The following is a 14,319-nucleotide window of genomic DNA, read 5'->3' as shown; positions in this document are numbered from 1 at the left end:
TCTCAGCCTCCTTCATTAGTTTCTCATCACCTCTAGGTTAGAGTTGAAATTCCTGGCAAATCAGCTGGATATCAGTGGGGTGATTAGATGTCATTGACAGGTTGGCCTCACACCCACCTCCAAGGCCATGACGGAGACCCCTCCAGCTTCCCAATCTCCTGTCCTAACACTTCCCCATATATTCCTTGTGTTCTAACATGCATCACTCCTGGCTTGCTCCCAAATTGTTCCTTATTTTTATGCCTCTGTGTCTTTACACACGTTTCCTATGACTTAAATAATTTCCTCTTTCTTAACTGCCTATAAAAAAACAAGTCCTACTGGTCTTTCAATTTGCCCTTCTGCAGCTGTGTTATCCTCAAGTCGTCCTTAACTTACCCAGGCGAAAGAGTCTCTCTCCTTTATCGCTCACCACCATTGTTTGCTTTAACTGCTGTTGGTCTTTGCTGCTGTCTTACTCCCCAGTGTTTTGCTTGCCTGGAGCAAACATGAGTTCAACAAACACATTTTGTGTGCCCATGACCTGTTCCTCCCAGGCCCTGCAGAACTAAGGAGACTCTAGCTCCCTTGCCTTCCCCTTCCTGCCACAATGCTTTTGCCCTACCTCCAAATTCATTCCTGTTTGAACTCATGCTGTATTTTGTAGAATAGGTGCTCAATGTCTACTTGAACTGAATTGAAATGTGATCTTGTTCAGGTAGGGCTAACAGGCCTACTTGAATCTTTGGATCTGTCCGAATCCTTGGATTTCATATTTTCTTATCCAACTCATTACTCTTCTTAGCTTTGACTAATACTTAGTTGCATTCATGTCTTTCTCCCATTACCTCTCCATAGGACTGTAATCTCTTTGAAGACAAGGACTGTGTCTTCTATTTCCTACCCTCCACAGTGCTTAGTACGGTGCTGGTCCATAGAAGGTGCTCAAAACATGTTTGCTAAGTGATTATAGAGTGAACACATGAATGAATGAATATATTTTCCTTCTTGATCAGAGGAGACATTTATGAAGATAGAGCTTGGCAAGGAGGTCACTTCTGTACTTACCACCCTTCAAAGGCACGGAAGAGAGGGCACAGAACGAGAGAGAAAGCGTGGATGATCCAGAGATAAGCTCTCTCTCTTCTCACAGTGTTCTGATCCTCTTGCCTCATGTGCCTGGAGGGAAATTCCTTAGAGTTTGGGGGTTTTGATGAAGCGTTTTCCACTTTGATGATGCAGATTGAATCCTACTTTTACATTTTCTTGCCATTTCAGTTGGAATTGGGGACAAGGAGTCAAATGTGAATTTTCAATCCAACTCTTCCTCCGTGATGCCTTCTATGACCTCCACTTAAAATTGCAAGCTGTTGCTTTGACCCCACACTCTTTGTGCCCATTCCTGCTTTATTTTTTCTCTGTAGCACATACCACTTTAATTTACTATTTGTTTCCCTATATCAATAAGGAAACAGAAAGCATATAGGTTATTTGAATAGGAAAAATTTAATATCAAGAATTATGAATTTACTATAAAAAGTTATTAAAAAATTAAGTATAAAGAATCCTATATAATAAAACAATATACAATATTGTTTACAAATATACAAATCAACCAAACGGCAGAATGACCGGTCACTATGACATGCACTGATCACAGGGGGGCAGACGCTCAACAAAGGAGCTGCCCCCCTGGTGTTCAGTGTGCTCCCACAGGGGAAGTGCCACTCAGCCAGAAGCCAGGCACATGGCTGGTGAGTTCAGTGGTGGTGGCTGGAGCCTCTCCTGCTTCGGTTGCAGGTAGGTAGTAAGGACCGAGGGTCCAGGACTGTGAGAGCCCTGGACTGTGAGAAGGATGTCTGACTGCCAGCTTAGGCCTGATGGGGATAGGGCCTAAGCTGGCAGGCAGACATCCCCTGAGGAGTCCCAGACTGTGAGAGGGCACCATCCGGGCTGAGGGCCGCCCCGCCTTCCGAGTACACAAATTTCATGCACTGGGCCTCTAGTTTAATATAAACTGGGAGGTGGTTCACTAGTAAGAGAGGTAAAACAAACAAACAAAAAAAGAGGTTTCACAAAGGTGTCCAGAAGAAGTGGGTGCAGAAAAGCAGCTACTACCTCTGTTACAGAAGAGCAAAGAAATACCAAGCACGCTTCCTAGAGAAAAGTAGGGACCCCGTTTATTAACACTAGTGGACTCCAGGAATAATTTCCAAATCAGAGTGAAGTACCACGCAGAGGCTTCGCTTTTTATAACCTTCTGGGGTCTTTGTCTTGCAGATGTGGTTCCGCCCCCTTTCCTGGGCTTACAGGAAGGCCCCCAGGTGTTGATCTGTCCTGGGGACAGCAATAACGACCCCCCCCCTCTCCAGGGCAGTGCATTGTTCAGTTTTTATGGCCTGACATGCCTTGCAAGACCAGTTTCCTCCTCACCTCTAGTCTCGGGGAGATTGGACAGGAAAGAGCTGAGGACATGAGAAACATCCCCCAGCTGTAGAGGGCCCCTGGGAAGGCACATGGGCATTTATGTAATAATTGTCAGCTGAATCCAAGAGGACAAGCAGAGCCACGTCCTGGATACACATCTTACCAAAAAGGCAGAAGTGTTCTCAGCTTGACTTTCATCTTTGCCCAGGTGCCTGGGAGTGGGCTTTATTCTGTAAATCCAGCCAAGCACCAGGAATGAATAGAACTCGGCCTGCCCAGAACTGACATTACTTCCTGGTATTGGGGATATAAAATAAACACACGGTTTTGGTGTTGGGCCCCTGTCCCTGTCTCTGTCTCTCCATCAGAAGAGGGCAACGGTTCCACCCGGTCCCAGTTTTTTTTCTTCCATCTTTGTGTTCTGTCTCATTCTTTCATATTCTGAATCCCCAGCCGCCCCTACTCAAAGAACCAGACCACTCTCTTTCCGTGCTGGACGCGGAATAGAGAGACCCTGCCATACCCAACCCCTTCTGTCCCTATCCCAGGCTGAGGTCCAGAGCTCTCCCAGGAGGTTATGGCTTCTTAGAACTAGCTATATAATATGCAGATTCAGTAAAAAATGAAAAGGGAAGGTTCCTTGCTAGGAAATTACTAAGAATTTCAAAAGCGTGAGAGCAGAACATGAAACCAATTGCAAGGCTAAGTGCCAGGTCCCGTGCGATGACACATAGCTCCGTGCAGTTCTGTGGCTGTGTCAGGAATGTACAGCCTGCTGCTGGCAGACATTTGCTGGAGGGCGCAGGCCGGCCTTGGTCTGTGGAAGCTCTGCTGTGGCCCGGGAGTGTGGCCTGGGAGTGCAGGAATGGCCGGTGGAGTGCAGAGAGCGTGGCTTAAGGACAGGGCCAGAGCCTTGAGAGTTTACTGTGTTATCGAAACCACAGCTTTACACACTGTCCCAGTTTGTTGTTACAAAGATATGTTCTTCAAATTAGAATGATGAAACGTTTTATTTACTCATGTGTTATCTGGACTTGTAATCTTAAACATCTCTAAACATATTCACATGCTCCCTCCCCCCCCCGAACCCCCCCCAACACACAGCCACGCCCTGGGCCCTACAAAAGTTTGCGAGCAATCCTGGAAGGGAGAAAACAAAACAGAAGAAACTGCCTCCTGGGAAAGGTGGCATAAGATTCGATTGAGAAAGCAAAGAGAACAATTCCTGTGAGGAGGAGAAAAGACTCCTTTTTAAAAGAAATTGTGGCAAAACACAAATAGCATAAAAATTACCATCTAATCATTTTTGAGAGAACAGTTCAGTAGTGTTAAGTATCTTCGCATTGTTTTGCAACGAATTTCCAGAACCTTTTCATCCTGCAAAACTAAAACTCTGTCCCCATTAAACAACTCCCCATTCCTTCCTCTCCCGCCATTGGCAACCACCCTCCTACTTTCAGTCCCCATGAATTTGACTGCTGTAAGCACCTCATATACATGGAGTCACACAGCATTATCTTTTGTGACTGAGTACTTCACTGAGCATAATGTCCTCAAGGTCCATCCATGTTTAGCAGGTGTCAGCGTTTCCTTCCTTTGGGAGGCCGAAGGCCATTCCATTGTCTGGGGGACCACATTCTGTGTACCCATTCATTTGTTGATTTTCGCTATTAGCACATTTTTGCTATTGTGAATAATGCCACAATGAACATGAGTGTACAAATACCTCTTTTGAGACCCTGCTTTTAGTTCTTTTGGATAAATACCCAGAAGTGGGATTGCTGAATCAGAGTAATTTCGTTTTTAATTTTTTTGATAAATCTTCATACTGTTTTTCAGAGTGACTGCACCATTTTTCGTTCCCACCAATAGTGCGCAAGGGCCCCATCCCATGTTCTCCACATCTTCACCAACACTTGTTATTTTCTGTGTGTTTTTTAATAGTAGCCATCTTGATGTCTGTGAGGTAGTATTTCAGAGAGGAAGGAAGAGGGAGAGAGAGAGAGATAAAAAATCAGTGATGAGAGAGAATCATTGATCGGCTGCCTCCTGCATGCCTCCTACTGGAATCAAGCCCACAACCCAGGCATGTGCCCTGACCAGGAATCGAACCGTGCCTTCCTGGTCCCTAGGTGGATGCTCAACCACTGAGCCACATCGACTGGGCTCATTGTGCTTTTGAAGACTCCTCTTCCTTTGAGATAGGAGGGAAGGAGAGAACTATGAGGGGAGAAGCAGAGCTATTTTGAAGTGAATAAGAAGGACAGTGAAGTGGCTCATAGCTGATCTCAGGTTGTGAGCCCTCCAGATGTTCTTCATCCCTGCACCATCACAGAAGTGTCCTGGGACTATAAGCTGATGTCCAGGCGCTGTGCCTGCTTAGAATTCATCGCAGTTGGCCGGGAGCCCCGCACAGCTCCCAGAGCTGCAGTCTTCAGAAGGCACTTTAGAAACTGACCAGCTCTGCCTTCCCTTGCTCACACAGGCAAACGGAGCCAGGCCCAGTGTGTGTGGCTGGCCCGACACAGACAGCAGCATAAAATGATGAGTCACGTAGCGTCTGCTTTCACAGTTAACCTCTCAGCAGCGGAGGAGACAGGTAGAGACAGGTGCTGCCGTCCCTCAGGGCCATGCCTGGTGCAGTGAAAGTTTTCCAAACACACAGAGGTGTCAGGTCAGGCTCAAATGTGGCCTCCCAGAGTTGGCCACACCTGGGAAAGACCTGTGTGTACAGCTGGATTCCTGCTCCCCTGCTGTGACCAGGCTGGCCTCCTGACCTGCCAAGCAGTTGTCTGTTGTGTTTCTAAACGGGATATTCAAACCCTGCATTCTCAGCAAGGAGCCTGCTCCCACTCTTGTTCTGCTTCGGGACTTCCGTCTGGAGGTTTCTGTTTCTTTCTGCCTATCCATTAATCTAAAGATTATTAACTGAAAAGGTAGTTTAAGAAGATTAAGTAGAGCCTGGTCAGCATGGCTCAGTGGTTGACCATCAACCTATGAACCAGGAGGTCACGGTTCGATTCCTGGTCAGGGAACATATCCAGGTTGCCGGCTTGATCCCCAGTGCAGGATGTGCAAGAAGCAAATGATCAGTGACCCTCTCTCATCATTGATATTTCTATTTCTCTCTCCCTTCCTCTCTGAAATCAATAAAAAAAATACATTATAAAAGGTTAAATAGAATATTTATCATGCCCTAGCATAACACCTGCTTCATATTTTGCTACATCTCCTTCCACATGTACAGATCATTTGATGTTTGCAATCACTATGTACCTCAGTTTACAAGGGTGGAGAGTATATGTACTTTGGCTCCCCTTAATTACTTGGCACTTGTACAATTCCTGATACATTGCATGTGGTCAACAAAGGATTACTGAATAAATACTATTTTATAATATGCTGTTTCCATTTTGCATAATAAGAATATGTTTCCATATTATGAATAATTGTAATTTCTAATGGTTCTGTATTGGCACAGAGTCATAATTTATTAAAGATTTCCTTATGTTGAAATTCTGACTGTTTCCTTTGTTGTTGCCTTTACTATCCTATCTAATAAAAGACAAAAAGTGTAATTGGCCATAACTTAGTTACGCTTCCCATTGGCTAATCAGCAATATATGCAAATTAACCGCCAACAAAGATGGCGGCCGGCAGCCAGGCAGCTGAAGCGAGTAGGAGGCTTGCTTGCTCCAGTGATGGAGGAAGCCAAGGTTCCCTGTCTGCCGCGGCCCAGCTCTGAGCTCCGAAAGCAACAAAGTTTCAATTATAGAAGCTAAACAAACCCCAGATACCTGCTTTCAGCCAGCTGTGGCCACAGAGCTGGAGCAAGCAAGAGCCAGCTCTCAGCTCCAGTGACAGCAACAAAGTTTCAATTATAGAAGGTAAATAAATCTGAGAATTAAAAAAAAAAAGAAAAAAAGGAGAGGCTGGGAGCTTCAGTCACCGGCCAGCCTGAAAACAGCCCTCAGCCCCTCACCCAGACTGGCCAGGCACCCTAGTGGGGACCCCCACCCTAAAGGGGGTGTGACCAGCTGCAAACAGCCATTAGCCCCTCACCCAGGCTGGCCAGGCACCCAAACGGGACCCCCACCCTGATCCGGGACACCCTTCAGGGCAAACCAGCCGGCTCCCACCTGTGCACCAGGCCTCTATCCTATATAGTAGAAGGGTAATATGAAAACTGACCCTAACAGCAGAAAGACTGGGAATGATTGGTCACTATGACACACACTGACCACCAGGGGGCAGATGCTCAATGCAGGAGCTTCCCTCTGATGGTCAGTGCACTCCCACATTGGGGAGCTCTGCTCAGCCACAAGCCAGGCTGGTGGCTGCCAGTACAGCGGTGGTGGTGGGAGCCTCTCCTGCCTCCTCAGCAGCGCTAAGGATGTCTGACTGCAGCTTAGGTCTGCTCCCTGCTGGCAAGTGGACATCCCCCAAGGGCTGCTGGGCTGCCAGGAGGATGTCTAATTGCCATCTTAGGCCCAATCCTCTGGGGAACAGGCCTTAGCCGGCAGGTGGTCATCCCCTGAGGAGCCCCAGACTGCGAGAGGGCACAGGCTGGGCTGAGGGACCCCCTCCCCTCCTAGTGCACAAATTTTTATGCACTGGGCCTCTAGTAATAGATAATCTTACAAACATTTCTACCCACATTTTATTTATCATCTTTGGAATTAGTTTCAAATTTAAAAAAATCCCAAGAATGGAATTGCTGTGCTTGGAGTTTGGACAACTTTATGATGCAGTGAGTATCTCTTTAGGAGCCCGTACTCCCTGGTAGAGACAATCCCTGTGTGCCCTCTCTACAGTACACACCCATAATCTATTTCTAGGTGTGTCCCAGCCAGTGATGAGAGGCACTGAAGCTGTGTCCAGGAGCCCCTAATTCAGAATTCTTAGAGGAGTCTGAAGACATTCACTAGAGGCCCACTCGGTGGGACAGAGTAGATCTTTTGGCTTCTGAGCAATAAAATAGATTATTAACAGAAACGATGTCTTCCCAGGTCCTCAAACAACATCCAAAGAACATGGCCCCTATCAGAGCAGAGTCTCTGAGGGGCAGCATGGCTCCCGTAGTTCTCCCTTTGATTCTGAATGTGACTTTGAGATCTCAAAACCTACTGCCTGTATTCGCTGTTATTTCTCCTCTAACAAGTCACCATGACTTCAGTGGCTTAAAACATTGCAGATGATCTTACAGTTCTGCAGAAGTCCGCTGTGGGTATTACTGGGCTAACATCAGGGTGTCACGGGGCTGCATTCTTTCTGGAGACTCCAGGGGAGAATCTGGTTCCTTGCCTTGTCCTGCTTCCAGGGGCGGCCCACATTCCTTGTTCATACATGACCCCCTTTCTCCACCTTCAAGCCAGCAACATCACAGAACCATTAGAAATTACAACGTCACATCTCTCTTCAACCCTTCTCTCGTTCTCGTTCTCATTCTCTCTCTTTCTCTCCATAGCCTGGAAAGGTTCTCTGCTTTTAAAGGGCTAATGTGATTAGGTTGGGCCTTCCTGGATAATCCAAGATAATCTCCCCATCTCAGAGTCATTAAACTTGATCACATCTATAAAGCCTCTTTGGCCACAGGAGGAAATGTATTCACAGGTCCTGGGGATTAAGATGTGGACATTTTTGGCGGGAGGGATTATTCTGCCCACCATGAGAACTAAAATGGAGATATAGTTTAAATTCAAAATATATGCATTCACAAAACACACATTATTTGTTTTCTTGTATAATGAACGACTAAATTGGGTAACTCAAGGTTAAAAGGAAGTATGAGCTCAGAGAACTCTTCATCACCCATTTGCATTCAGAGAACATCCTCTGGGATGCCATGTAGACCCTCCATGGCCTCTGACACCAAGGCCAAGCCCGCGCCTCTGGACCACTGAAAGCACAGTCTCCCTGCTTTTCCAGGTGCAGGCTCTGCACCACTGCCTGCCCTGCTGGAAGGCGGGGCTGGGGCTGAGGTGTGGCACGCCAGGCAAAGAGAGGGGTCAGGACAAAAGGAGGGAGGCCCTGAAGGCGGCCTGGCACCTCAAGAGGCTGCTGAGGATGCCCCAGTTTCCTAGGCTCTGTTTACAAGGGCTCCTTTGGTAAGAACAGCATTTTCTTCCTTGGTCCTTCACCTTCCCAGGCGGCTGGAGTTTTGCTACCTGAATCTTAGTTTTAGGAAAAGTTCTCCCTGCAGAAGCTCTCTGATGAATGATCCTGACAACAGGTGGTGTGTGTGTGTATGTGTGTGTGTGTGTGTGTGTGTGTGTGTGTGTGTGTAACACCAGTGGAAATAGAAAGGAGAGTATAGAGGGCATTTAAATTTCTTTCTGGAAAGTCTGGAAGGTGAAGGTGCAGGCTGAGAGAGGTCACTCAGTTCAGGGATACAGATCTTGGGCAACATGGGCAACAAATACTTTTTTGGGGGGAGGATGCTACGATGGGTTCTGGGCCTGGGATTCAGGACCCACCCATTACAGCCGACTCTGAATCTTAGCTCTTCACATGTCATGAAGGCTTGTTGGCACCCTTTACAACCCTACAATGAGGCTTCAGACTCGCCACTAGGTGGCAGCCTAGCTGTGCCTCTCCGTCGCAGTGCAGCAAGTGCCAGGCACTTGGTGGTTTGAGGTTTGAGACACCTCTATGGAGCTGGGCTTACCACATACCCCGACAGAGTCACTCACAGAGTTTCACCTGTTAAGACACAGCCACTCCTATCCTTGGTTTTGCTGAATTCAAAGTTAGCAGCCCCCAGACTAAACTAAGCATTTTTTTTTTATCTGTTTGCCGGGTCCAATAATAGTTAAAAAAAAATAATCCCTTTGTTTCTGGGGCTCTGGAAAGAAAAAGTGTGTCTTCCGCAGTGAGAAATGATTCTTTTGTGATTGTATTTTATTTGTTTACTAGTGGCCTGGTGCATGGATTCGTGCACAGTGAAAGGAAATTAATTAGAAGAAAGATTTGTGCGGTAATTATGTTACTGCAAAAAATTACATGTCAAAATAGTATATCTATAATAATAAAAGTGTAATGTGCTAATTAGACTGGACAGCCAAACGACCTTCCGGATGTCATTATGGATGAGGCCACAGTGGCAGGGACCGAGGCAGAGGTGGTTAGGGGTGATGAGGCAGGAAGGCGAGCAGTTAGGGGCAATCAGGCAGGCAGGCAAGTGAGCAATTAGGAGCCAGCGGTCCCGGATTGCAAGAGGGTGCAAGCCTGGCTGAGGGAACACTCTTCCCCCCACTCGTGCATGAATTCAAGCACCAAGCCTTTAGTTTTTTATAGGCAACATGGAGCCAGAATGACTCGAGTTTGAGTTTTGCCTCTCATTTTCTGGGCAAACCTTTCTGGGCCTTCTGAAATAAATCTAATCATCTTTGTCTGATGGGGTTGGTGAGGAGTAAACTGTGATAATGATGCACCATGTCTAGCATGGTGCCTGGACCTTAGAAGGCACTTTCTGTCTCACATCTTCCCCAGGTGGAGCAGGGGCTGGTCCTACTCACCCCTATACCCTGTCAGCATCATAGTGCCTGACGTGTAGATGTTTGGAACAAATGAACAAACTAGCTCATGAATAGAGCTTATTCACCTTGATTTCAAGTGACTAATCTCCTATTATTGAACTACCAAGTTGTGTGGAGGATTCAGAAAATTATATTATAAAACTCCTGCCTGCAGTTCCTAAAATCTGATTGGAGGAGACAATAAGAATCAAAGCATATTAACACTGAACACAGAAGCTCAGAAATGAACGTGACTAAAAAAGTATGGAACAGACTGTTTATAATGAAGTTTATAGGTCCTTCAACAGGGCTCTGTTTCTCAAAATCTGACAAAGACGGGGTTAGCTTACATCTGTACTGTTTGCTGACAGTAGGCTGATGTCAGATCCTGGACCTTTGGAGGGGGAAGAAGGGACATTGTGTCCAAAGGCAGATCTGGGTGGGAACCCAGTGGGCATCAGAAAAGCATCAGGCTCCTAGGAATGGGATGGAGGTGTCTGGGGGCAGAAAAGGGGGTGGGGGGATATTGAAGGCAACATTTAGCCATCACACCATTTGGCTGATGATTACTTCCTCTTTCTGAGTGTGAATAAAGTCATAGAATTTCACTCTGGAAGCTACCTTAAAAATGTTCTGCCTTGCTCTCACACCCAGGATAGCAGCCTGTCTACTATCTCTGACTAGTGGGATTCAGATCACGGCTTGAACAGCCTTGGGGACAGGGAACCCAGCCTGGAAGAGAGCCCACTTCTTCAGTAGGCAGTCCTAATTGTGATTCTTAGTTCAACCCTCTCCTCTAGCTTCTGCACATGGGTGCTGATTCCGCCCTGGAGCCCCATAGACTATGTTTCCTCCCTCTTCCAGGGGTCAGATCTTCAAATTGCCAAGAGAGGCTCTCAAATACCCGGTATTCTGTGTGTGTGTGAGAATCTGTGAAGTTTGGCACCAAGATCTCCTGGGTTCTGGCCCCAAACCTTGTGAGACTTCAGGTGGAGTTAGAGGTCCTTTCGCAGGTGCCTCCCCCGCTATCCCATGGCACAGCGCTAGATGGCGCTGTGGCCAAGGGCCGTGCTGGTGCGCTAGGTCCTCAGGACTAATATAAAGATTGCCCACTGCCCCTAGGAAGTTATCGGTGCCAACCCCATCGCTCCTCATACCAGTTTTCCTCAGTGACCACCGGACGTCTAAAGCCCAGCCTGTGCAGTAATGCGCCATCACCCTGACCGTCATCCCCGTCCTGCTCTGTATGTAACTGATGAGAACATAGGACCTCTGCCTGTCCAGTACCCTGTCTTCCTCCTCTTTTTTTTTTTTTTTTAAAAATATTTTTATTGATTTCAGAAAGGAAGGGAGAGAGAGAGAGAGAGAGAGAGAGAGAGAGAGAGAGAGAGAGAGAGATCACTGATGAGAGAGAACCATTGATCGGCTGCCTCCTGCACGACCCCTACTGGGGATTGAGCCCGCAACCCAGGCATGTGCCCTGACTGGGAATCAAACCGTGCCCTCCTGGTTCGCAGGTGGATGACCCCTCAAGCACTCAGCCACGCCGGCAGGGCACATGTGCCTTTGAAGACTCCTCTTCCTTTGAGGGAGGAGGGAAGGAGGGGAATATCAGGGAAGAAGCAGAGCTATTTTGAAGCGAATACTAGGAAGAAGGACCGTGAAGTAGCTCAGGCTGTCTTCCTCCTCAGCATCGCAATTTTCCTGTGAAGAGCAATTCCCTTACTTGCCAACATGTGGCTCTGGTGGGTTCTGCCCACCAGGCCTGGCCACATAGAGATGCCCCCACACTAACCACAGTGGAGGGTGCAGGTTGGCTTTCACGGGTGTGATGAGGGAAGAGGCAGGTGCTAAAGACCATGTCCACCGGAAGCCCATGCCCTCCTGGAGCCGTGGGCACCTGTGTGTGCTGTGTGGGGAGAGGCTGTCTGAGAACGTAGCCAACACAGGAGGGCAGAGCAGAGAGACTGAAAGACAGCACCCTACACATGGTTTGTGTCCCTGATGCATCTTGGACTAAAGCCAGGAACCCCGCTGGATTTCAAGGTATCTGAGCAATTATATTCTCTTTTCTTTCTTTCTTTTTTAAAAAATGTGTTTTTATTTATTTTAGAGAGAGGGGGGAAAGGAAGGCAGGGAGGGAGGAAGTGAAAGAGAGAGAGAGAGGGAGAGAGCAAGAGAGAGAGAGAAACATCTATCAGCTGCCTCCTACACCCCCCCATTGGGGGTTGAGCCCACAACACAGGCATGTGCTCTGACCAGAAATCCAACAGGGGGCCTCGTAGTTCATGGGACAACACTCAACCCACTGAGCCACATCAGCCAGGGCAAATTCTCTTTTCTTTTGCTTACTCTATTTTGAGTTGGATCGCTGACATTTGAAAAGGAAAAGTCCTAATATAAGCTCTAACCTGACTCACCCTCGCACCCCGCCCCTCTGTGGGGACATTTCACTGGGCCCTCTTGGAACCCATGTGGAGGGATCAGCCCATTCTCCTGTATTCTCATCTCTTCCCAGAATGAGCCTCCCACATCGTTAAGTGAAATCTGGTGCTCCCTTCAGGACATTGGGTCCCCGGTGGGGCTCTCAGAACACAGTCCATCTTTTCCCCTCAGATCTTTTCCCATCACCTTCGGGCACCGCTGGGCCATGAAGTGGGTGGGAGCTCTCCTTGCTCTCTATTGCCATTTAAAAACCACTCTCTTCCTTCTACTTCAAACTCTCCAGCTTCTTTCAAGCTTGGTCTCCAGCTACCCTCACCCCTGTGCCTTACAACCTGCTGGTCATTGCCACACGCTCACTGAGGAGTTTCTCTCTGGTCCTCTCCCAGCCACCATTCTCAGCAAGTTCAACACATGATTCTTCCAACGCAGGTCTCCATCACCGCAGTCACCCTAGACCTCCTTATCACTATGGCGTTAGCACAGCACATCTGAAATCCCCCATTCCCTCTTTCTGTCATCTTCTATCCTTACTCTAGCACCCCCAGGGCAAAACTTTTGACCTTGAGACTGCCAATTCATGTGATCCTCCTATGATCCAACTTTAGAGTCACTCCTCTGAAATACCCTACATTCCTCTGTCCGTCTTTTCTATCATTGTACTCACCACACTATCATTTTGTATTGATGACATATTTATCCTCGGAACTTAGAGGTGGATACAGAAATTCCAGAAGTTCCAGCTTGTACTTATTCTTCGCCTCTCTGCCTCTGTTCCCAACTGCTGGCCCTGCTGACCCACAGTGACCCCAGACCCACCCCTGACACTTGAGTGTGAACTACAGAGGCGGTAGCTATGCAGAACGGACACCCATCCATGGACTCCTACACTAGCCCTTTGTGCTGCTCCTGCAGCAGCTGGAGGTGGCTAGCTTCCAGACTGCCTGCAAGTGCCCACTCATTCCCCAGTGCCAGGGCTGGTTAGTGGCTTTTCTCTGATCCGTTAGCTCCAAATTTGGACTTTTACTTCTCCAGCCCTCCCACGATTGTGTAAGGCCTAGGTACTATATTAAGCTTCTTATTCCACAATGCTTACTTAGCGCAATCCCAGTGACCCACTTTCTTTGAGCTTGCCCCAGAGAGGCTGAACATTGCTGGAGAAAAAAACACAACCTCCTCACTGGTTACACTGTAATGCATGACACACACACGTCATCTGATTTGGTCTGTCCAGAATCCTTCTCCTCTTCATGTAATAACATCACACTTTTGCTGGATGAAGTGTCCATTCCCCACTGAACTGTCTTGGTGAGACTTTCAATCCAATTGTTCTTTGCTTCAATCTGGCCAATCAGACGCTCTCTCCTTGGAACTTTTGAACATGGAGGAATGGGACTCATTCATGCCAAAAGTTGCATTCTAGAACTGCCACCCATGAGCGCCTGCTCCAGCTCCCTGGTGCTACGCTAGTCCCTGGTACTCTGCTCCTTCAGTTTTTCCTGTGACCATGTAAACTCTCTCTATTCTTCCAACAGATTTGTTGCTCACTTAGCCAGAGCCATGGTCTGAGGCTTGCACAAACCTCAAATGGGCACTCGACTTTGCCCAACAATCCTGCTATGTTGCCCTAGTCAATATGGACTCTCGCCTTCCAAGACCGTTAACTTGTATCTTTCCTCTCTCCTCAAACCTGCATGCTGCCCCACCCAACTCAGCGTCAACTTCAGTAAGAATATGGAAGCACTTTACATCATCCTATCACCAAGTCTACAAACCTACTGGCAGCTGAACTCATATTTTCTGTTTTTTCCAGTCACAGTGCTTCCTCTGTCTCCCTGCTCCAACCCTGTCGCCGCCACCCCCTTGCTCTGCACCCCATCTCCACGTGCTGTCTCAAAGATTACGCATCTGCATTTATTTCCCCTCTCTCCTGATCATCTATGGCCTCCAGTAG

This window comes from Myotis daubentonii, chromosome 5 (genome assembly GCF_963259705.1).
Source record: "Myotis daubentonii chromosome 5, mMyoDau2.1, whole genome shotgun sequence".
NCBI classification, from domain to species: Eukaryota; Metazoa; Chordata; class Mammalia; order Chiroptera; family Vespertilionidae; genus Myotis; species Myotis daubentonii.
This window is presented reverse-complemented; position numbering follows the sequence as displayed.